Source organism: Odontomachus brunneus, unplaced genomic scaffold (genome assembly GCF_010583005.1).
Source record: "Odontomachus brunneus isolate Ranch 3 - 2012 unplaced genomic scaffold, Obru_v1 Obru_scaffold_012, whole genome shotgun sequence".
Taxonomy (NCBI): Eukaryota; Metazoa; Arthropoda; class Insecta; order Hymenoptera; family Formicidae; genus Odontomachus; species Odontomachus brunneus.
This window is the reverse complement of record NW_022639462.1, coordinates 1,334,858-1,335,138: the sequence shown is the minus strand read 5'-3', so window position 1 is coordinate 1,335,138 and position 281 is coordinate 1,334,858.

Here is a 281-nt window from a genome sequence, read left to right as displayed (position 1 = left end):
AAGGTAACAGGAAGATTTTCTCTGGACCAATAGAAATTTTGAGTAAAGTATAACCGACATCTGCCGGTTCTCTCGGAATAGTGACCTGAATAGCATTTACAAGTTCTGCTGCGCTGCTAGGTGCTTGGAGAATCCGTACGTCCTATTTGAGCTCATAGCTCCGTTAATATTGCGAATTTTTAAAAATCCTTTTACAGAGATATTCTACACATATGTAGGAATAAAAATAAGTAAAAAAAAAATCGATTTTTTGAAGCCGACGAATGTAAAAGCCCCCTTAA